At 45.2% G+C, this 22,982-nt stretch overlaps 1 protein-coding gene across 1 annotated transcript in view; it reads right to left on the bottom strand.

The window, feature by feature from the left end:
* The window catches only part of AIDA (axin interactor, dorsalization associated), a 133,672-nt gene that overhangs the window by 96,450 nt on the left and 14,240 nt on the right, over positions 1-22,982 (bottom strand). The window lies entirely within an intron of this gene.

Raw genomic sequence — 22,982 nt, 5'->3', positions numbered from 1 at the left:
GAACTACTTCATATCATAGGACAGGTGAAAATTAGGAAAGAACTGCAGAACCAGGTTAAACACCCCTACTACCATCCAAGACCACCACCTTGAGACACTCGCAGGCAAGATCTCAAGTATAGGAATCTTGAAGAAAAAAAACAAACAAACAAGTCTTTAATCCAGTCTTGAATTCTTCAAAAAAGTGCTCAACAAATTTTAGAGGAAAGTGTATTCTAGAGGCAGAGTCGATTATGCTAAACATTTGACTTCCGGTAGTGTCAAAACAAATGTGCCTAAAGAACTGGTTGAGTTGTGAAGACCTTAAGGTCTGGGTTGGGGAGTAAGGAATGAGAAGATGGAAGAGAGACGAGGATTCCTGAATAAGGGATTTTATGCAGCAAGATAATCTAGCCTATGTTGAACTGGTAATCAATGTTCAGAATGTAAAAGGGGAGCAATATGATCATAAAACTCTTGAAGCCGGTTAAAAGCCACAACGTTATATTATAGACCAATTGTAGTCTAGGGATGTCTTTTGCCCAGATACCATAAAAGAAGAAGTTGCAACTGTCCAAGGTAGAGACAACATATGAATCAAGATATGTAATGCTGGTGGTTTGCAAAGGTTCTGTACCTACCTTATTCGAACACAACATAACCTTGTATCTGCTCTCTACCTGATTGGCAAACGCCTTTACAGTACTGTGTAAGCCACATTGAGCCTGCAAATAGGTGGAAAAATGTGGGGTACAAATGCAACAAATAAAATAAATAAATAAATCATCTTGAGCTTGTATTAGCATTGTTGATCACCTGAGATATGTGAGGCTGATTGAAGAATACTCCTAAACTTTCACAGATGAGTGAAATGTTACTGGGTAACCATTAGGAACACAAGGGATGGAAGAAAAAGGGAAGCCTTGTGTCCTATTAGGAGGATATGTGATTTTTCAGAGTTAAATTTAAGGTCATTTGTATGGAACCTTTCAGTGATTTTGGACAACTTGTTCAGTTCATGAATATCCAGTGGATTATCACAATTTAAATCATTGAGAATTTGAATGTCATCTGCATAGATGTATGGAGTCAGGCCAAACGATTTAACAAGAGTGAGCAAGGGAGATAGGAAAATGTTAAACATTGGGGCTAAAATGGATTCTTGAAGGACACCGCACGAAGTGTATAAGGATCTGAAGAAGTATAGTGCTAATAAACTGTTTAAAAATCCAAGTATGATCAGAACCAAGCCTGTGCTCTGTCTAGTATGCCACAGTCATGGAGTCTGTGAAGGAAGTCATGACTGGCCTGAATGGTTAACATTAGCGTACAGCTAGAATTAAAACAAAAATAGGAAAAAGCTTTTTTTGACGCCATGCTAGAAATGGGCTTAGTGCACAGGAATGGCTCACGTAAGGATGCACTAAGATTATTCCTTAACACAGTTTGTAAAAGGATCCCATAGTACCCAGCATTTTATACCTGTAGGTGGGATTATTTTTCAACTATGTGTATCACTTTGCACTTGTCCACATGAAATCTGCCATTTGGATGCTCAGTCCTAGCCTTAAAAGATCCTTTCGCAAATCCTTGAAATCCTCTACTGTTGTAATTGACTTTGAATAATTTTGTGACATATATAAATCACCTTGCTTGTCATGCCTGTCTCCAGATCATGTTAAACAGCACAGGTCCTACAGCTAAGCCTTTTCTATGCATTATCTTAGAGTTAATTTGGATTCATCCTTATCTTTGAGATCACATCTTAGAAGTATTGTTCAGAGTGTTGTTGAGCTTAAGATATTGCACTAGTTATGTGACTAAGTTCTGCTAATTTCCAAATAGTTGTCCAGGCTTTTTTTCTCTTGTAATTACTGTAAATGCACTTTTGCTTAGCCTTCCTCAGAAATCTCTTTGGGCATTACAAGTTGCCCAAAATGCAACTGCACACTTAATTTGCAATTTGTCTTGTTTTGCACCTGTACTATTTTGGTTATATTGGGTTCTGATTGATCAGTAAATTACATTTTAATTTTTAAAGCTGTACATAATGATTCTCCAGCCTGTAGTACTGTTGCTTTAAAGGTTTATAAACAGGCTCGTACATTGCATTCTGTTCCTAGAGGGCTGCTAGCTGTACCTTCTTTTAAACATGTTAGGCTTGATGTTTAGTGTAGCTCACTGTTTATGATTTCAGGACTAAATCTTTGGAATGCTTTACCTGATGATGTTTGTTCTATATCTGCACCGTTACCCTTTAGAAAACAGCTTAAAGCACTTAATTTTTCAACAAGCTTATTATTGACAAACTACAATTGCAAAATCCTATTTTGTCCTGTTTGATATATTATGGATAGAATTTATTTTTGTGATTGTATTGAGGATGTCTTTATGAAATTATGTATGTTCCTTTGTTAGCTACCTAGACCTGGAATAGTTTATTTAAAGATTCTTATATCCTGCACCAACAATTTAGTCCTACTATGGAGTCCTTTTTCCAAATCTTAGCTTGTGCATTAAGCGCCACGTGGCCCACAGGTATAAAATAGGATGTACAGCATTTAGTGCACGCCAATATCCAATTTTTGAGACAGTTGCGTCAGTTATCTTCTAAAGTATTTATTAAACTTAAATAACTTGATGGAACTCACCCAAATGCATATTATGGATTCAAAGATATATATATTACAAACGACAAGTGCTTCAGCTATTAAGGACCTTCTACTTCATCCTAAAACAGAGGCTATGGAAAATATTGCTAGGTCTAGAAATCTTAGATTTCTAAATTTTCCACAGACTCATATTTTATCAGCTGAGATACCTGTCTATAAATGTTTTGAGATTGTGAATTTATCTAGTCATGAACAAATATCTTTGCAGAGTTATTATCTGCCTACTAGGAGAGTGGTTATTCTGGAGCAGAAGAGTGACCTGGCTCCTTTGGCTCCACCAGTAAGTACAGATATTCTGCCTTTCTGGAGGACTCAACCAATAATATCTCTGCTAGAGCCAACCTCTTGGTTATTTTTTTCTAATGATGTTGACAAGATTGCAATTATGAAAGCATATTATAAGAATATGATGTTTTCTGGGAATACCGTGCAAATATTACCTGATGTAAGTCGAGCTACTCAGCTAGGAAAGCTTCCTTGGCTTTGAGATCACGTCTTGGCCAAGAAAGCCTCTTTTTTTTCTTAAAATTCCCCTGTAAGTGCTTACTGCTTAGTCACATATCAGGGGAATCAATATGTTTCCTGTGATTCCTTACAAATAGAGAAATTTTTAGCTGAACATTGATAAGTAGTTAAGTGAAGTGTGTTTTCTGGAAGTTAAATCAGAAGACTCTCACAATGTGGAAGTTGTATTCTTGATTTTTCTTGGATTATTATACTTGATACTGCATCTCTCTCTTTTCCCTTGATGTGGGCTTGATTTGTGGTATTACTACTGTTTAATTTTTCTTTTTGGTATTTTTCATTATTGCTTGTAAAATTTCTTGGGATTGTACTACTTATACCCTGTTTCCCTGAAAGTAAGACATCCCCCGAAAATAAGACCTAGTAGAGGTTTTCCTGAATTGGTAGATATAAGACCTCCCCCGAAAGTAAGACCTAGCAAATTTTTGTTTGAAAGCAGGACTGCCGAGAGCCGGACAAGGCCGCCCCCGGGCCGCCCCCCCCCCCCCCACACCCGAGGTCGCCGGGCCCACCCTCCGTTGCTCCCGGAACTAACCTTAAACGCCTCCTTTCACCTTCGCAGCAAGCAGCAGCAGGGCAGACCTCTCCTTCCTTCCATGCCCCCCTCACGGACGTTACGTCAGGTGAGGGCGGGACACGGAAGAAAGGAGTGGCCTGCCCTGCTGCTGCTTGCTGCGAAGGTGAAAGGAGGTGTTTAAAGTTAGTTCCGGGAGCGACGGAGGGCGGGCGGGCCAACCCCGATCCAACCCTGATGTTTCCCCGAAAAATAAGACAGCCCCTGAAAATAAGACCTAGCGCATTTTGGGGGGCAAAAATTAATATAAGACAGTGTCTTATTTTCGGGGAAACACGGTAAAAGCAACAAAAAAAAATGTTGAGCTTTTTTGCTTTTACTTTATCCTAACATTCCTTTTACTTCTTATTTGTCCAGTGATCCAACTGACTCCCTCATGAGCTTTTTATTTTGGATATGTAAAAGAGGGGTGTGTTTTTTTCCCCTTTTTTTTTTTGGTTCTCACTTCTACAGTAGCTTTTTTTTTTTTGGTTCTCACTTCTACAGTAGCTTTCCTTTTAAAGTCTCTTGGCCTGCTTTATTAAAATTTTTAAAATAACTTGCCAGTGCTAGCACTTATTCCTATCATTTTCTTTGTAACAGTCTGCTTCCTATTTTCTGAGATACTTTTTTCCTTTCATTGCCTTTTCAGCCTCACCTTTAAACTAGGGCTGCACATTAGCCACAATTAACGCTGCGATTAATGTGTTAAATCATTCATTGTGATTTTAAAATGTAATCATAATGATTAACTGCCCTTCCTCTCTTCCTTACCCGCCCAGTCCTGCAGGCAGCTCTTCTCTCCCTTCCCCTCTCAGTTTATACCTTGTTATGTGCAATAAGTCTTTCCCTTGCAGTAGCAGCATATTGAAATGCTGCCTCGGCCTGCACTGTTCTTCAGAGGATAACTCCAGAAAAAGAGGGAACCAAATCTGCCGCGGCTAAAACGGCACAATCAGAATCATGGTTCTGCAGTCTTGCTTGAGTTTCAAAGTTTTCCCCACTAGAGGTAAGGGAGGATACACATACAGAAGACCTGTCCCCCAATTGAGGAGGAAGGCATCCAACGCTAGTCTGCCGCAGACCTGAAGCCTGGAACAAAACTGAGGGATTTTGTAGTTGATCTGAGTGGCAAAAAGATCCACCAAGGGGGTGCCCCAAGCTTGGAAGATCTTGCAGGTCATGCCAATGTGAAGAGACCACTCGTGTGGTTGCATTATCCTGCTCAGCCTGTCGGCCAGGGTGTTGTCTTCGCTTGCCAGATACGTGTCTCGAAGGAACATGCCGTACCCCATGCCACATATGGACAGCCTCCTCACACAGAGGACTGATCCGGTGCCCCCCTGCTTGTTGATGTAATACATTGCAACATGATTGTCTGTTTGAACGAGAATAATTTGATGGGACAGCCAATCTCTGAAAGCCTTTAGAGCGTTCCAGATCACTTGAAGCTCCAGGAGGTTGATGTGAAGACTTAATACAAAAGAGAAGACTTGTGAAACTTCTTGAGCTAAGTACTAACTTTGAAGTTTTTGAATTCTGTGCCATGTTGGAGTTACACAGTAGTGAATACAAGCACTGTACAACATGTATCACTGCTTGATGCTATTCACATTGAAGGGCTGTGACAAGCCGCACATGGACAGTTTGATTTAATTTACACAGTAACTCTTTAAGCCAATGATAAAAAAACAAATCATTGTCATCATCTTTAGCTCTGTAGATCGGTTGATCTGGAGCTCTTTGAGGCTTTTTGCTTCCTTTCATGTACAATCTTGTTGTTTACACACATTTTTGAAATTGCAGTGTGTCATTTTTTTGGATTTTTGGTTTTGATTGATTCCATTGACTCCACATCCTTTTGAATTATTTTTTAGTGGATTCTAATTTGCAGAGAACCATGTCTATGGTGGGTACACCACGTTTTTTCCAACAAGTTGACAGTGAAATTTTACAAGCTGTGAAAAACACAGAAGCAAGCTTATGACACTCTGGTTTCACCCCCACTGGTGTCCCATTCGATAAATGCCTGCTTCAGGAGGACCTCAACTGGAATAGTGGTCCTTCCCAGGCAATCAGGTATCTCACTTATCATAGGTATACTTTTATATTCCATTAAAAAGCTACAATTTCAGCTAGTTCAATACAGCTATTAGGATGCTTTATACTGCAAGAGAGTCTGGCCACATAACCCCACTCCTTGTAGATCAACACTGGCACCTATTAACCAGTAGAATCTATAATGATTCATGCTACATTGTTTCATGCTTTTATCACATCTTGTTTTGATTACTACAATACTGTCTATACGGGTACCTCAAAGCATGAGTTGAAGAGACTACAAACTCTACAAAAGACACTGCAGCCCATGTTTTGTATCGAGCAAAACAGTGAGATCATGTCACACCTTTACTTCTTCATTTGCAATGGTTGCTCATAGAATTTAGAATCAAATTTAAGAAACTGACACGTTTATAAAGCATTGAACACTGACATTCACAGTTACTCTGTTTCTCTTTCCATCCCCTATGTCCCTACTCATTTTCTTTGCTCTATTAATAATAGACTATAAACTGGTGCTCCTTGGCCCCCTTTGAGTTTGCTGGGAGTCCACTACGCTAGTGCCTTTTGGCACTATCACTTTGCAACACTTTACCCCTTTTCCCTACGCATGGAACCTTCATATAGACAATTTAGACACACCTTTTTCAAATTGCCTTTTCCGATTAGGGATTGGGGGGGGATTAAAAACCCCACTGGCCATTTGCTTGGAACCCGTGCTAGATGAAATTGCTGGAACCCGTGCTAGATGAAATTGCTAACTGGGTTGGTCCGGGGCTCCTTTCTCAGAGTTTAAAATAATGGTTTGAACGTGTCTCATTTTATTTTATGCATTATAAACTGTCTTGACTGCACTGCAAATAAGGCAGTATATTAAGACCAAATAAATGATAAACATAATAAGCAAGAATCCATTTAAAAATATTGATTCTTGCACACAAGGCTTACTGTGCTGGTCAGCTCTCTTACATTTTCTCCCATATCACCTAGTGAGGACTTTGCATTCTTCAAATACATACCATTTACTTACTCCTTCCTTCTCTCAATTCCACCTACTAGATACCTCTCGATCAACAACTTTCAACTGCCAAGTTTCCTCACTTTGGAATGCCCTCCCAATATATCTGCACTCAGAATCACCTCACAAAAAGTTCAAGTCAATGCTTAAAACCTGGTTCTTCCAAAGATCTTATCCCGACCTCACCTGACTATATTCCCCCAGCTTTGACTACGTGACTATTTGCTAGTAGTTTGAGGTCTGCATGTTTTCCTGGCCTCCTCCCCTCTGGTGTACCAGTGACCCTGTCTAATTAGACGTTATTGTTGTGCAATACATCCCCTCTCTTTTGTGTTTAGTACTCTTTGTTTCTATTTGTTTGATCCAGTTCGCCTGGGGAGCTCCCTTGATTTTTTTATCAGTTTTATAATTCTTCCTGTAACCTCGCCTTTATGTGCTACAAATAAGCAGGCTACAAATCCAACAAATAAATATATCATCTCTGCCTGTTCCAGTAGGAATGCATCCACATTACCTTAGACCTGTGGGTTCTTGAGGTGGTTCAGCAAAGTTGTGCTCTGGAATTGACAGAACCAATTTCTCACACATTTGTAGTGTTTCCTTGCAGTTCAACTACTACTACTACTAAACATTTCTAGAGCGCTACTAGAGTTAAGCAGCGCTGTACAAAATAAACAAAAAGGACAGTCCTGCTCAAAGGAGCTTACAATCTAAAGAAACTGGGTCAGGTGTCCTGTAGCAAGCTGAGCAGATGGTCCGGATTCAGCAGATGGGCTGGCACAGGTAGATGGATCAGAGCAGGCAGGGAAAAGCTGGGTCAGCAAAGTGGAGCGAGCTGGAGCAGGCAGATCAGAGCAGGCAGGCAGGGAAGAGCTGGGCCTACAGACAGACTGGGACAGGGTGGGGCCGATGGACTGTCTCTGCCCGGTCTCTGTCCCTGCCCCGGTCGGCACGAAGCACAGGACACTGGATCGCCCTGAAGCCAGACTGCAGATGCCCCGATGGACTGTCTCCCACGGTCTCTGCCCTGCCCCGGTCGGCCCGACGCACAGGAAGCTGGATCGCCCCGAAGTCAAACTGCAGACGCTAGATTGGCGGGCTGGAACGGGCCGGGGCTGGTAGACTCGCCTGCCGGCGCTGCGAAGTCACTGTAGGCGTCCCGTTGTCCACAACTGCAATACGCGCCCAGGCCGTTCCAGCCGGGAAGTGCGGCGGCAGTGCACAGGACTATGGTTGACCAGTGCGGCAGGCTACGGCCCACCCGACCCCTCCGCGCAGAGAGCCCGAGCACTCCGGGCTCCCCCAGACTGCAAGGGCCGAGGCAGAGAGACCGCGGGAGCCCTCAGCAGCCGGGCGACAGTGGGGGCAGGCCGCAGCCACGCGGCAGGCAGACGACAGGCAGCCACAGCGAGGCAGAGAGACCGCGGGAGCCCTCAGCAGCCGGGCGACAGTGGGGGCAGGCCGCAGCCACGCGGCAGGCAGACGACAGGCAGCCACAGTCGACCCGGACCGTCCACCCGCGCTGGAGACCAACGACGCCGTCGCAGCTCACCACCGATGGCAGCTCCTTCCTCCTTCGAACGGACAAGACGGCGTGGGTGAGTCCTATTCCTAGGAACCCACGGAGCTCGTTGCGGAGCTTCCTACCTGGCGGCCATCTTATTGAGTTTCAGATCTCTTTTAGAGAACCCTCCTTGTTTCAATCTAAGTTCTTCTGCTTGACTCCTCTGGTGTCTCTCAAGAGACTGCTAGTATTAAGACTCTTCAGCATCTCCTCTAGTTAGAGGCCACTGTGCTAGTTCCCTGACAAAAGCAAGGGCAAGGATACTACTCTATTTATTTCTTGGTCCCCAAAAAGGGAGGGACTTTTCAGCCTATCCTGGACTTCAACGATGTCAGTGCCTCTCTTCAAGTACCTCACATTCACATGAAAGCAATACGGTCTGCAATATCATTTCTTAAGATGGAGAAGGTTCTCACCTCCCTGGATCTGTCGGAGGCATCATACACTTTGTGAAAAGGGATCTGTGCAAGTGTTTCTTTGGTTGTATGTTCTGGGCAGACACTACTAATTCAGTATACTTCCCTTTAGTCTTGCCACAGAGCCAAGGACTCTCTCTAAGGTCATGTGATGGTGGTGGTTGTGGCAACTCCCCTTTGCAGGATGGGCATCAGGGTCCATATTTACCTGCATAATTGGCTTATTTGGACTGACTCAGCAGACGATTTCAAGTCAGCCTTGCTCACGGTGTTTTAAGAAGTAGAAACGTTGGCTGGGTGGTAAACTACACAAAGAGGCATCTCACTCCTTCGGTTTCTCAAGTATTTGGGGGTCTACTTCAATACCAGAATGGACAAATTTGCCTAACTCAAGAGAGGGTGATCGAGCTGTAAACTCAGTGCAGAGCCTTTTGCTTCCACTGGACCCCAATAGCCTGGGATTATCTGCAGCTTTTGGGTGCAACGGCAGTAACATTGGAGGTAGTTTGTGCAAGTTCACATGTGACCACTTCAGCGTACCCTCCTGCCTCAGTGGTTGCCAAGGTCTCAGGAGTTCAATGTTCAGCCTGTCTTCAGGAGACACATCTAACAGAATCAGAACATTAAAAGTTGAGGCGGGAGTGGGTGGGGAAGGTATATACAGCATCTACAGATTATGCCTAAAGCTGGAATAGTGGTGCTAATAAAATCAGTGGCATATCAAATGGGAAAATTAGGTTCTTACCGTGATAATTTTCTTTCCTTTAGTCATAGCAGATGCAGCCATTACAGATGGGTTGTGTCCATCAACCAGCAGAGGGAGATAGAGAGCACACTTTTTCAGTGCCTCATACCAGCTTGCTCCACTGCCTCTCTTCAGTATTTGAAGCTTCCAAAGCAGTATGGCAAACCGCAATGGGAATAACATGAGCTTTCCTCACAGCGAACGATGGCCCTACAACAAAGGGCATTAACTCAGAATGGAGGGAATGAAACATCCTCCGGGAGGGCAAAAACTCATCCTCTACTGAGACATAACTGGAGGGAATAAACTCATCCTCCCGGAGGGAATAAACTCATCCCCCAAAACATGAAACTGGAGGGAATTAAGTCATCCTCCTTTAATTGAACAAGAATCCTGAAGACTGTTTTCCAACTTTCTCTCAAGGACGGAATCTCCAGGAAACATGAACAGAACCTGAAATAGATTTACAGCAGATAGCAATCAGACAGGGAGGGATCATGGCTGCATCTGCTATGACTAAAGGAAAGAAAATTATCACGGTAAGAACCTAATTTTCCCTTCCTTGTCCTCAAGCAGATGCAGCCATTACAGATGGGATGTATCAAAGCAATCCCTAGATAGGGTGGGAACAAGCCACACCACGCGCCAGCACTTGCGCTCCAAAATGTGCGCCCCTCCTGGCAGTCACATCCAGCCTGTAATGTCGGGCAAAAGAGCTTAGAAGCCCATGCTGCTGCACTACAAATCTCTTGAAGAGAGAGTGCTCCAGTTTCAGCCCAAGAAGAGGAAATTCCTCTAGTGGAATGCGCCTTAAAGGCATCAGGCGGAGGCCGGCAAGCAAATAAGCTGACAAGATAGATTCTTTGAGCCAGCGGGCAATAGTGGCTTTAGACGCTGGAGACCCTCTGCGAGGACCTGATAGCAAAACAAACAGATGATCAGAGGTCCTGAAAGAGTTAGTAACTCACAGATACTGCAGCAGAGTCCTGCGCACGTCCAACAGGTGCAATTGCCCAAAAGATTCTGGAAACTCCTCCATGACAAAGGAGGGCAACAAAATAGGTTGGTTTAAGTGAAACGCTGAAACCACCTTAGGCAAGAAGGAAAGCACGGTCCGAACCGTGACCCCGGACTCTGAAAATTGCAGAAAAGGGTCGCTACAGGACAGCGCCTGGAGCTATGACACCCATCTCGCCGAAGTAATGGCCACTAAAAAGATGGCCTTCAGTGTCAAATCTGTCTCTGAAGCATGCCGAAGCGGTTCAAAGGGAGCACCCTGAAGGGCTTTCAGCACTAGCCCCAGGTTCCAAGCTGGACAAGGTGCACGCACGGGAGGACGGAGCCGAAGCACCCCTCTAAGAAACCGTGCCACATCTGGATGAGCAGCTAAAGACACGCCTTCAACCTTGCCACGCAGGGAGGCCAACGCTGCCACTTGCACCGCAGGGAATTATAGGCCAAGCCTTTTTGTACACCATCCTGCAAAAAGCCCAGAATCGGCAAGACAGGAGCCCGCAGGGGTGTGATCTCTTTGGAAGCACACCAGACTTCAAATGGGCGCCAAATCCTGGCATAAGCCACGGAAGTGGAACGCTTGCGGGCTTGCAGGAGAGTGGTAATTACTTTATTGGAATAGCCTTTGTCTCTCAATTGCGCCCTCTCAATCGCCAGGCCATAAGACCAAATTGGCCGGCGTCCTCCATGGTCACCGGACCCTGTGACAACAGGTTGAGAACCAGAGGTAACTGAAGGGGATCCTCTACGAGCATCTGTCGGAGGTCCGCATACCAAGGCCTCCTGGGCCAATCCGGGGCGACGAGAACCACTTCTCCTGGATGCAGCCGAATCCACAGGAGCACTCGCCCTAACAAGGGCCACGGAGATAGCATATACAGTAGGCCCGGAGGCCAGGGTTGAGCCAAGGCATCCAACCCCGCCGAGCGAGGATCTCTCCGTATGCTGAAAAAGCACAGGACTTTGGCATTGATGCTTGTCGCCATTAGATCCATCACGGGCTTGCCCCACTTGGCACATATCTGCAGGAATACTTCGTCTGCAAGTTCCCACTCCGCTGGATCGCTCTGATGCCTGCTTAGATAATCAGCTTGCACGTTGCTCTGACCTGCAATGTGAGCTGCCGACAGAAACTGTAGATGCAGCTCGGCCCAGTGGCAAATTTGTTCAGCCTGCGCGGCTAGAGCTCTGCACTGAGTGCCGCCTTGTCGATTTATGTAGGCCACTGCTGTCGTGTTGTCCGACATCACTCTGACAGCCAATCCTTCCAGGGTCACTTGAAAAGCCAGAAACGCCTGAAACACCGCTTTCAACTCTAGGCGATTGATGGACCACTCCGACTCCTCGGATGTCCATAGACCCTGGGCATGCTTCCCCTTGCAATGTGCGCCCCAGCCTCTCAGGCTGGCATCTGTCACCACTACGCACCAATCGGGGAGCACCAGCAGCATTCCTCGCCGCAGCATGCTGTCTGAGAGCCACCACTCCATACTGAGTCGGGCCGCAGGGAGCCAAGAGAGTCTGCATTGATAATCCTGAGATACTGGAGACCATCTTTGGAGTAGAGCATACTGTAGAGGTCTCAGGTGCACTCTCGCCCAGGGCACCAGTTCCATGGTGGCCGTCATCGATCCAAGCAGCTGGACAATGTCCCAAGCTCGCGGGTGGGGCATCCTCAGGAGCAGACGGACCTGATTCTGAAGCTTGCACCGCCTTTGCTCGGGTAGGTACACTAAGATGGAGTCAGCAGTCCAGCAGCGAGAGGGGTGCTATCCAGTCTTTTGCATTGAGTGTCACATGTATGATTATCTCCCAGTTGGTGAGATGTCATATGTTTGCGCCCGATGCAAAGAGCTCCTAGCTCTTAGAGAACATGTCCGTTCTCTTGAGGCTAGAATACCAGACTTGGTGGAGCTGAGGGAGACAGAGAGGTACATAGAGGAGACCTACAGGGATGTTGTAGAGAGGTCCCACCTCCAGTCTAGTAGCCCTTGTGCTACCTTGGAGGAGGGAGGTCTCCTAGAAGGAGAGCATCACCCTGGTGAAGTAGGAAGTACTCCTGTAGCCAGGACCTGCCCACCAGGGGATGTACTATCCTCTCGCACTGAGGATATGTCTCCAAGTGCTGCCCGGGAGGGAAAGGTTAGGACAGCTGTTGTAGTTGGTGATTCGATCATTAGGCATATAGATAGCTGGGTGGCTGGTGGACGTGAGGATCGCCTGGTGACTTGCCTGCCTGGTGCGAAAGTGGCGGACCTCACGCGTCACCTAGATAGGATTTTAGATAGTGCTGGGGAGGAGTCTGCTGTCTTGGTACATGTGGGTACCAATGACATAGGAAAATGTGGGAGAGAGGTTCTGGAAGCCAAATTTAGGCTCTTAGGTAGAAAGCTCAAATCCAGATCCTCTAGGGTAGCATTTTCTGAAATGCTACCTGTTCCATGTGCAGGGCCCAAGAGACAGGCAGAGCTCCAGAGTGTCAATGCGTGGATGAGACGATGGTGCAGGGAGGAGGGTTTTAGATTTGTTAGGAACTGGGCAACATTCTGGGGAAGGGGGAGCCTATTCCGAAAGGATGGGCTCCACCGTAACCAGGGTGGGACCAGGCTGCTGGCGTCGGCATTTAAAAAGGAGATAGAGCAGCTTTTAAACTAGAAATGGGGGGGGGAAGGCCGACAGTCGCTCAAAAGCGCATGGTTCAGGAAAAGGTATCTTGCAAAGATACCTCACAAACAGGGAAGATAGGGTTTCTGGATAGTGAGGTTACACAACAGACCGTGGTAGGCCAGGTGCCCTTAAATACAACTAAAGATCAGACAAAAGATGTCAAATCAATAGTGTCAGGTACTAAGCATCATGCAAATAAGAACGACAAACATACTCTGAAATGTCTATATGCAAATGCTAGGAGTCTAAGAAATAAGATGGGAGAGTTGGAATATATTGCACTAAATGAAAAATTGGATGTAATAGGCATTACTGAGACCTGGTGGAAGGAGGATAACCAGTGGGACACTGTCATACCGGTACAAAGTATATCGTAATGATAGGGTGGACCGGACTGGTGGAGGGGTAGCATTGTATATTAACGAGAGCCTTGACTCAGATAGATTACAAATTCAGCAGGACACAAATCACACCTTTGAATCACTGTGGGTTGAAATTCCATGTATAAAAGGGAAAAAAATGGTGATAGGAGTGTACTACCGTCCGCCTCGCCAGGATGAGCAGGTAGACACAGAAATGATAAAAGAAATCAGAGACACGAACAAAATGGGCAATGTGATAATAATGGGTGACTTCAATTATCCAAATATAGACTGGGTAAATGTAACATCGGGACACGCTACAGAGATACAATTCCTTGATGAAATCAAGGACAGCTTTATGGAGCAACTGGTGCAGGAGCCGACGAGAGAAGGAAAAATTCTAGACTTGGTCCTTAGTGGAGCGTATGATCTGGTGAGGGACGTTATGGTACTGGGGCTGCTTGATAACAGTGACCATAATATGATCAGTTTTGACATCGACCTTGAAGTAACTGTACACAAAGTCAAATACGTTAGCGTTTAACTTTAAAAAAAGGAGATTATGATAAAATGAGAAGAACGGTAAAAAAAAAAAAACTTAGGGGGGCAACTGAGAGAGTAAAAACTGTACAACAGGCGTGGACGCTGTTCAAAAATACCATCCTGGAGGCCCAGGCCATACATATTCCGCAAATTAGAAAAGAAAGACAGAAGTCCAAAAGACACCCGGCCTGGTTGAAAAGTGAGGTGAATGAAGCTATTAGGGCTAAAAGAAACGCCTTCAGAAAATGGAAGAAGGAACCGTCTGAAAATAACAAGAAACAGCATAAGGAGTGTCAAAGCAAATGCAAGGCGCAGATTAAGAAGGCCAAGAGGGAGTATGAAAAAAAGATAGCATTAGAGGTAAAAAAACATAGTAAAAAAATTTTTCGGTATATTAAAAGCAGGAAGCTGGCAAAAGAATCTGTTGGGCCGCTGGATGACCGAGGGGTAAAAGGGGCGATCAAGGAGAACGTAATGGGGCAGTTCGGCAAACTGAAGAGTAGCAAATCTCCTGGACCGGATGGTATTCATCCTAGAGTACTAATAGAACTGAAAAACGAGCTTGCGGAGCTACTGCTAGTGATATGCAACTTATCCTTAAAATCGAGCGTGGTACCGGAAGATTGGAGGGTGGCCAATGTAACGCCCATTTTTAAAAAAGGCTCCAGGGGAGATCCGGGAAATTATAGACCGGTGAGTCTGACGTCGGTGCCTGGGAAAATGGTAGAGACTATTATTAAAAACAAAATTACAGAGCACATCTGAGGACATGGATTACTGAGACCGAGTCAGCATGGCTTTTGTGTGGGGAAATCTTGCCTGACCAATTAACTTCCATTCTTTGAAGGAGTGAACAAATATGTGGACAAAGGGGAGTCGGTTGATATTGTGTATCTGGATTTTCAAAAGGCGTTTGACAAGGTACCTCATGAAAGGCTACAGAGGAAATTGGAGGGTCATGGGATAGGAGGAAATGTCCTATTGTGGATTAAAAACTGGTTGAAGGATAGGAAACAGAGAGTGGGGTTAAATGGGCAGTATTCACAATGGAGAAGGGTAGTTAGTGGGGTTCCTCAGGGGTCCGTGCTAGGACCGCTGCTTTTTAATATATTTATAAATGATTTAGAGATGGGAGCAACTAGCGAGGTAATTAAATTTGCTGATGACACAAAGTTATTCAAAGTCATTAAATCACGACAGGATTGTGAAAAATTACAAGAGGACCTTACGAGACTGGGCGGCTAAATGGCAGATGATGTTTAATGTGAGCAAGTGCAAGGTGATGCATGTGGGAAAAAAGAACCCGAATTATAGCTACGTCATGCAAGGTTCCACGTTAGGAGTTACGGACCAAGAAAGGGATCTGGGTGTCGTCGTCGATAACACACTGAAACCTTCTGCTCAGTGTGCTGCTGCGGCTAAGAAAGCGAATAGAATGTTGGGTATTATTAGGAAAGGTATGGAAAACAGGTGTGAGGATGTTATAATGCCATTGTATCGCTCCATGGTGCGACCGCACCTTGAGTATTGTGTTCAATTCTGGTCGCCGCATCTCAAGAAAGATATAGTAGAATTGGAAAAGGTGCAGTGAAGGGCGACTAAAATGATAGCGGGGATGGGACGACTTCCCTATGAAGAAAGACTAAGGAGGCTAGGGCTATACAGCTTGGAGAAGAGACGGCTGAGGGGAGACATGATAGAGGTATATAAAATAATGAGTGGAGTGGAACAGGTGGATGTGAAGCTTCTGTTCACGCTTTCCAAAAATACTAGGACTAGGGGGCATGCGATGAAACTACAGTGTAGTAAATTTAAAACAAATCGGAGAAAATTTTTCTTCACCCAACGTGTAATTAAACTCTGGAATTCGTTGCCGGAGAAAGTGGTGAAGGCGGTTAGCTTAGCAGAGTTTAAAAAGGGGTTGGACGGTTTCCTAAAGGACAAGTCCATAAACCGCTACTAAACAGACTTGGAAAAATCCAAAATTCCAGGAATAACATGTATAGAATGTTTGTACGTTTGGGAAGCTTGCCAGGTGCCCTTGTCCTGGATTGGCCGCTGTCGTGGACAGGATGCTGGGCTCGATGGACCCTTGGTCTTTTCCCAGTATGGCATTACTTATGTACTTATGTACTTATACCCCGAGGCTGTGTTGAACCTGGCCCCCAAATATTCTAGAGACTGCGAGGGGGTCAGGTGACTTTTGGCCAAATTGATGACCCAGCCCACAGATTGAAGTACTGAGACCACTCTGGCTGTTACATGCTGACTCTCTGTAGCAGAGTTTGCTCGAATGAGCCAGTCGTCCAGGTACGGGTGAACCCGAATACCCTCTCGCCTTAGAAAGGCAGCTACTACCACCATAACCTTCGAAAAGGTGCGGGGAGCTGTGGCGAGGCCAAAAGGCAAGGCCCGGAACTGGATATGCTTTCCCATCACCGCCAACCTCAGAAACATCTGGTGCGGGGGCCAAATTGGAATATGCAAGTAAGCTTCTTTCAGGTCCAGAGACGTGACAAAATCTCCTGGCTGTACCGCCACAATGACGGAGTGCAGGGTTTCCATGTGAAAATGCCGCACTCTCAGGGACTTGTTTAATTCTTTTAAGTCCAGAATAGGGCGAAAAGACCCTCCTTTTCACAGCACCACAAAGTAGATGGAGTAGCGGCCGCAGCCGTGTTTGGCGGGAGGTACCGGGGACACGGCCCCTATCTGAATCAGACCTTACAAAGTCTCCTCTACCGCCGCCCGTTTGGCGGCAGAACCGCATCGGGACTCCACAAACACATCTCTTACAGGGGCGTCAAATTCTATTCTGAAACCGTCTCTGATCAGGTCCAAGACCCACTGATCTGAGGAAATGTTGGCCCACTCCTCAGCAAAGAGGGAAAGACGTCCTCCGATGACAGGACTCGAGGAGAGGGCCAGCGCACCATCATTGAGAGGGTCGCCCCTGAACTCCAGGCCTTGAGCCAGTGGCTGTGGAACGTTTGTCCGAGCGAAAAGAGTTCTTCTACTGAAAACGGGCACAAGAAGTGAACCCAGCAGAACGCCCCGGGCGGTACCGTCAAGCTTCACGGAAGCAAGGTCTGTAAGAGGAGTGGACCGCCGCACCCTTAGAGGAAGGCCAAGGCCTATCTTCGGGCAAGCGCTGGGGTTTAGCCTCACCCAGGCCCTTCACAATTTTCTCCAACTCCTCACCAAACAGGAGAAGGCCTTGAAAGGGCAACTTCACCAACCTTTGCTTAGAGGCCATGTCCGCCGCCCAATGCCGTAGCCAAAGAAGACGGCGAGCCGCCACTGCTACTGCCATGTGTTTAGCCGAAGCTGTGACAATATCATAAAGGGCGTCAGCAAGAAAGGACAAGGCCGACTCCATCCGCGGAGCCACATCTGAAAAGGGCTCCGCTCCATCACCGGTCTGTTCCACTGCCTGTTGCAACCAAGCCAGGCAGGCTCTAGCAGCATAACAACTGCATGCACACGCCCAAATAGTGAGACCTGCAATTTCAAATGACCGTTTAAGTGCTGATTCCAGTCTACGGTCTTGAATATCCTTCAGTGCAACACCTCCTTCAACAGGGAGGGTAGTTCTCTTTGTCACAGCTGTGACTAGGGCATCCACTTTAGGCATAGCAAAGCGAGCCATATGCTCCTCACTCAGAGGGTATAATTGCCCCATAGCCCTGGAAACTTTCAAAGGTCCCTCGGGGTCAGCCCATTGAGCCGAAATAAGCTCTTGGATGGAGTCATGCAAAGGAAAGGCTCAAGCAGGCTTTTTGGTACTAGCCATCCTAGGATTCACCGAGGAGGCTGTGCCACTGGCAGGGTCCTCAATAGAGTGAGCCTGCAGAGCATCAGAAATAAGCACTTATCACGGTGGAAAATCCTCACCGCGGAGGGATCGTCCAGATCCTGAGTCACTTCTGCACCAGACTCTGGCTCCTCAGACCATGAAGGCCTGCCAGAGTCCTCCGAATCCTCGCAGCCCGACCACGGGGGGGAAAATGGAGGTGCAGCACTCTCTGAAGGGGAAAGAGCCCTTCTGCGCTTCATATTCTGCCAATTATCAGGGAATAACGCCTCAGAGGGCATACCCAGGCTAGAATCCACCGGGGGGGCATTAGAAGAGGCCCCCTGCAGGGCTTTGTGGGAGAGCTCTTTTAAGCATGTATGCTTTATGCATTAATAAGACAAAATCAGGGGAGAAAAACTCACCCTGGGCACCCGGATCTCTGCCGGGGCTAGTAGCTCTCATATCAGCCTCACTCCGAGGCCTCCCCCCGGGGCTCAGGACTCTCCGTCTCAGCGGAGGTCGCGCCATGTGGTAAATTCAAAATGGCGTCTGCTGCCAGTTCAGAGCGCGAAGAATCGTCGCTCGCCATGCTCGGGCCGGCTCTAACTTCTGTACAAGCACGATTTACAGAGCCCCGCTGCTGATCTGCGCTTGCCACACTAGGAACAGCGCTTTACTGTCTCCGCAGCCATCGCCAAAAACGGCGGTAAAATTCAAAATGGCAGTTCGCGCCAAATCGCCCCGATCGCGAGCCCACCGCGGAGGAGTCAGAAAACACTCTTACCTCACTGGACCGAGTATCACAGCTCCGGTCCCACAGAAAAAGGCAAGGAAAAACTCTGTTTCTTTTTTTTTTTTTTAACGCTGTGAGGAAAGCAGAGGTAAATAGAACTCCAGAGGCTCAGGTGAGTGGGAAAGGCAGGGAAAGGGCGAACCTATGTGCCTGCATCCACTGTTGGTGGGGAAGGACAGGGAAAGCTAAGCAATGTGTCCACATCCACGGAGGTATGGGTAAGGCAGGGAAAGGGCGAACCTATGTGCCTTTAAAGTTAAGCTGCTATAGCCTCCAACACCCCTGCTAACAACTGGCAAAAGCACAGGAGCAACCTCCAGGCAGATTTTAGATGGAGCTCGAAGAAGCTGCAGCCACTCTGCTAGGGGAGATAGAGAATACTGAAGAGAGGCAGTGGAGCAAGCTGGTATGAGGCACAGAAAAAGTGTGCTCTCTATCTCCCTCTGCTGGTTGATGGACACAACTGATCTGTAATGGCTGCATCTGCTTGATGACAAGGAAGTTTGAATTTCCAAACACAAATGTGAGTGAAATGAAACAAAAAAAAGACATGCAGCTGTTACATGAATCTGAGGAACTAAAAAGGCATCATGAATCCAGTCCAGGAAGAAAACAATAATATCGTATACACTGTAATAATGTAAGTATTTTGATTCTAAGAATAGCACCTCACCCAGTAGGTCTATAAGATTAGATTGTATCTGAAAACAACTAGAGCAGAAATTATAAGTCAAAACAGACATTCACCAATTTAACCAATAGGTTTTTCCTGCGGATCATTTGTACTCAGCCATGCACAACACCTGGTTCATATGTAGGGGGAGGCATCTGTTTAAAATGAGGAAAACAATTTCATTGTTAAAAAATACATGGACCTACTGTAGCTGAAAAGATAGCCATGCATTTAGCTTATTTTTTTCATTTAGGATGGGTGTGGTTGCCTTAAAAAAGTTACTTATTCCAGCTGGCATTCTGCCAGTTTAGAGAGTCAAGAATAGGTTTTGTGTGAACAGATGTTGCTTTTAAGCAGGGCTGAACATCAATTACAAAGTTTAATCACTCAATTGCAATTAAAAATTTTAACTGCAAGTTTAATAGTATAAATTGGCTTTGATGCAAAAAAAAGTATAAAGGGTCAAAATTAACTTGGCATGTACACAATTCTTGCTTAAATTTTTCATTGTTTCTATCAACAGTGCAGAACCTCTCCCTCCCCTCTCCACTCCTAGCATCTCACTTGTGTCACAGGGTAGCAGTGAGGGCAAGCAGCAGGAAATGCACCCCCCAAGCCACAACCAAGAAGAAAGAAAAATATTTGAAAAAGATAAAACAACTCAGAAGTACTCCCATACAAAACATGAAAAATCAAACTGACAGCTTTAAAAATACATGCCCTTTGAGGAAGCCAATGAAGCCTTTTCGCATGATTAAATATTCTGTCATTATTTGAAATGAAAAACGAAGGGCCCTGTTTACTAAGCAGCGCTAAGGGCACGCTAGTGTTTTTAGTGCACACTAAATACTAAAGACACCTATAGGAATATATGGGTGTGTCTAGTGTTTAGCGCATACTAATTTTCGGCGCACTCTAAAAAAAAAAAAAAGGTAGTGTGTCTTAGTAAACACGGCCCCAAATGTCACGACCTCTGGGGCCTTTGCAATCTGTCGCAGATTCAGGTATGATGAGCCCTTGAACCGTAGCCGGAGCTGTGGCAGAAACGTCACCTGGGCTGGCACAAGGCAGAAATCAGAACAAGACAGGACTAGAATAAACTAGACAAGGCACAACAGACAAGATAAGGACCGAATCCAGATGAGGCAAGGAAAGCAAGGCAAAGGGACAGACTCGGAACTGGATTAAAACTAGGACTGGGACTGGGACCCAGGTAAAACAAGGCAAGATACGGAACTAGATTAAAACTGGGTCCAGAAAAGGGCAAGATAAGGACAAGGCAAGGACTGGATCCGGACAGGACTGGACGAGACAAGCCAAGGCACAACTGGACAAGACAGGCCAGAAGCTGGATCCAGATAAGGAAAAGAGCAAGGCAAAGGGCTATAACTGAACCCACACAGGAACACGGCTAGAACTGGGTTCAGACACATCAAGGCAAGACAGGTTAAGAACTGGATCCAGACACAGACAAAACAGGACATGAACTAAACAACAGGAGCAGACAGAAGCAAGACTACAGACAGGGCAATAGTCAGACTTCACTTGGCAGGTAACAGGAACAAGGCTTGGCTTAACAGGAACAGGACTTGACAGTATCAGGAACCAGGAACAGACTTGGCAGGAACAGAAATCAGAAACTGAGCTTGACTGTAGCAGACACCAGGAACGAAGCTTTGGCTATAGCAGAAAGCAGAAACGGAGCTTGGCTTTAGAAGAGATAAGGAATGGAGTTTGGCTTTAGCAGAAGTCAGGCTTCCAGGAACAAGGTTCAGAAGCAAAAACACATGAAAACAAGGCTTTCAGGTACAAGATTCATAGAAACACAGGTAGCAAGGACAAGACTATACAGGAGTAAAGCTACAGATATACAGAAGCAAGGCTTTCAGATACAAGACTGATAGAAACACAAGTAAGGAGGAGCAAGACTACACAGGAGTAAAGCTTCAAGAACAAGGTTTACAAAAGCAAGGCTTTCAGAGACACGGTTCAGAAACAAGACATTCAGGGACAAGACTTACAGGAACAAAGCTAAGCAGGAATCAAGGCATGGAAATGAAGCTAAACAGGGAACATAAAGTCAAGGTTAAGAGACCTCTTGCAAAGGCAAGGCAAGAGAGTTCCAAGGTGCTTTATAAAGGACTTTGCTGATGACGTCACAACTTGGAATGAGGCTTGAATAGCAGGAACACCAGGCAGTAGATGCATCAATGCAGGGACAAGGCAGTCCAGAGAAGCCTGAGTCAGATCACTGGAAAAAGGTGAGTCTAGACGAAGGGGCACAGCTACAGCCGTGACACCAAATATACAGCTGTGTTCTGTATCATCTGTAATTTATACAAAAATTTGGCACTCAACCCAACATAAAGAGTTACAATAGTCCAAATGAGAGAACACCAACATCTGGACCAATACTGCAAAGTGTGACTCAAAAAACCAGAGCAGATCAGAGCAATTGTCTCATGCGATAGAACGTTCGCTTCCATAAAGTATTAATTTGAGGTTCATAAGTAAACAAAGAATCTAATATTATCCCCAAAACCCTGGACTCCTTATCAACTTTTAATTCTTTTCCATCTGGCAACGATATAATAGCAGGAATAGTAAGTAAAGAATTAGAGAACCAGAGCACTTTGGTTTTAATAGGGTTTAATTTAAGCATATTTCCTAGGGCCCAACACTGGATTTAGTGAATACTTATTACATTTGTACCCCACATTTTCCCACCCATTGGTAGATTCAGTGTGGCTTACAGATACCCAGAAGTAGATTACAAGTTATACTGGTTCGAGGAGGATTACAGTAGTCACACTGTGGGTTATATACAACCCAAAACCCGATCAAACGTATAGTGCATGCCTGTACCAACATTAAGATGTCATCAGCATAAGAAAGCAATCATTCTCCATCATTAAGCAAGACAGAACCAAGAGTATTCATAAAAAGATTAAACAGTATAGGCGCCGGTGGAGAACCCTGGGGTACTCCACAATCCAAGCTGTTAGACAAAACACCACTTTTCCAAACATTATACAGTTAGACAAAAACTCACTGAACCAATTTAGAACGAGGCCAGTTAAACCAAGTTCGTTTAATCTCATCAGCAGTAACTCATAATCTACTGAGTCAAAGGCAGCACAAATTTCATATTGTAACAAAAGTATTTGTTTACCCTTACATAAACAACTGTGAACATCTGTTGTCAGTGTTAATAAAAGAGATTCAGTACTATGCTGAGTTTGAAAACCAAATTGTGATAAATGTAAACAGGAAAATAAGTCTATGTATTGAGATAATTGCTTACTAAAAACAGTCTCCCATAATTTGGTGAGTAAAGGAATTCCTGCAATAGGCCTAAACCTAGGAGACAAATCTAAACCCTTTGATTCGGGTATAGGTGTAAGCGTAATATGACCCATCTCCAAAGGAAATTTCCCCAAGATCAACAGATTGAAAACATTTACTAACCATTATATTATATCAGATGAAAGTTGAATTAGCAAATAAGGAGAACTATCCAATACACAGCGAAAGCTTGCAAGTTCGGGCAATAAAGAACTAACATCCTCAACAATAATAGGAATAAAAGATTTCCAAACTT

The sequence above is a fragment of the Microcaecilia unicolor genome, chromosome 3 (assembly GCF_901765095.1).
Source record: "Microcaecilia unicolor chromosome 3, aMicUni1.1, whole genome shotgun sequence".
Lineage (NCBI taxonomy): Eukaryota > Metazoa > Chordata > Amphibia > Gymnophiona > Siphonopidae > Microcaecilia > Microcaecilia unicolor.
Note: the sequence above shows the minus strand (reverse complement) of the source record. Positions and strands in the feature narration are given on the sequence as shown.